Source organism: Oryx dammah, unplaced genomic scaffold (genome assembly GCF_014754425.2).
Source record: "Oryx dammah isolate SB20612 unplaced genomic scaffold, SCBI_Odam_1.1 HiC_scaffold_11227, whole genome shotgun sequence".
NCBI lineage: Eukaryota > Metazoa > Chordata > Mammalia > Artiodactyla > Bovidae > Oryx > Oryx dammah.
The window spans coordinates 1,990,965-1,993,176 of NW_024080620.1; positions in this window are offsets into that span (position 1 = coordinate 1,990,965).

Sequence of the window (2,212 nt, forward strand, 5' to 3'; positions counted from 1 at the left end):
TTCTTAACATTTAAAAAAAAGGTTTGTCTTTAGTGATCATAAGCATTGGAGTGCTGTTTATTTTATAGCTGGCAACTTTCTTTATGCCTTCTACTTCTCATCAAGGAGTCATAGTAGTAGGAAATAGGATGTTAGTGGTCACTTGGCATTGGAGGACATTACAGAAATTCCTAACTGATACTCATCATTAATCCCATACCTTTGACTAAAACATACTAATCCAAAATAGGACTGCTTGATTTCCAAGCCTGCTTCTCCTTATAAAGGTTCTTTAATCTCTGATTAGCCCAGAACTACATTGGACTCTTGATGATTCTCTGGAATAAGTGAGACCCCTTTCCCAAACTAATCTCATCTAGATCTACAAGTCTCTCAGAAAGGCAAGATAAACAGTGTTCAGAGAGATTTGTTATTTTCCCAATATCCCCAATATTTTATGATATTCACTAGGTTAATGAGCCATATATTCTGTGAGAACAGCAGCTTTCTTTCTGCTATAATGATACTGGGTGCATAGTTTCCAAAAAGATATGTATTGATTGATTCAACTTCAAAGTAAATTTAGAATTATCTCTTTGTGTGATTGGGATCATATATTTTTATTTAAATTAATAATCAAACTAGATGCATTAAGAATGATCTGCTTTTGTTATTATAACATGGTAATTGCAATAAATTCTAGAGGCAATTAAAAATGGTGGTTTTCTAGTTTATTTTACATGTAGTACTTGCCTTATATCAGTTCTACATAGCACCAAACTAAGGGTACTTCCTAACAGTGTTCTGTGTTGGAGGTCTTTATCTAAACTAAATAAAAGGATAATTACCTGGAAATCTTGCCATCAATAATATATATGTTAGTCGGTCAGTCATGTCCAGCTCTTTGCAGCCCCATGGACGTAGCCTACCAGGATCCTCTCCATGGGATTTCTTAGGCATTAATATTGGAGTGGGTTGCCATTTACTTCTTCAGGGGATCATCCTGACCAGGAATCGAACCCAGGTCTCCTGCATTCTGCATTGATGGTGGATTCTGTACCATCTGAGCCACTAGGGAAGCTGTGAACATTATGTCTCAGGAAATGAGGTTTGATTGTTATTTTTGTTCTTGTTTTTCTTCATGTGAACACAGCCTCCTGTCTGTTGTATGGTTGATTCTCTTGACCTGATTTGTTCTGTTGAATAACAATTTCTAGTTTGAACTGGGAATCCTGCTTTCATAGTGAACAGAAAGCACTGCTAACTTTTATAATTCAGGGCTGTCATTGGCTTCTCACTCATGTGCCATGCGGAAGTGTTTTTACTATTTGTATTTTCCAAGTTTATTTGTTATTTCTTTTACAGGTTAGTCTTGTACAGTAAAATAACATTTGAAAAAGTTGTTTAAAAAGCAGTGTTATGAATCTAGAGACTAGCATTTTATATCATTTCAAAATGGAAGATTTCTTCCCATTCAAAAAGATAAAGGGATAATTATTTTGTAAAGGTCAGCTTAATCTGTTTTCACATTTGCCTCATCTGTTGAATAAGCTAAAGCATACCGCTGACTTAACACTGCACAATTCATTAATACAGTTCAGTTATTTCAAAGAAAAAACTAGCCAAATTTTATGCATTAACGACCATATTTGTTATTATATAGCATTGGACATATTTCCTGCACACATCTCCTTGTCATTCTAGTTCTGTCCTTGTCCGAGTTTTCAGCAAACCATTTCCACAGCACTCTTGCTGCTCATAGTTCCAGGGCTACTACCCCAGTCACCAGTGCTGTCCCTGATACAAAGGAGAGAATAACTTGTAGAATCAACAAGCATTATTTCCTGTTTTAAGCATCTGAATTTCTGTCCATTGGCTTTGACCTTAGAATCACATAATATGTGATTTGCTTAGAATCACATAATATGTGTGTTAAAAGATCAAACAGATCAGCCACCCTGAGCCTAAGAAGGTGAACTGTCATGCCAGTGGTCATATGACTAGTAGGATAAAGCTGAGCTGACATTATGTTGGTGGCCTGAGATTAAACTCATTTAATTTCCAGGCCTTTGGCATTCCTGGCTTGTAACCCTGGCTACTACGCGTGTTGGGCTGCCTGCTTTCCAGCCTCATTTTGCCCGAGATTGTTAGTTCTGACCCTGTTAATCATCTTTGCCTCAGTTGTCACTTACCTTCTGATTCAAGTCTTTTATGAAGGGATTATTCTATTATT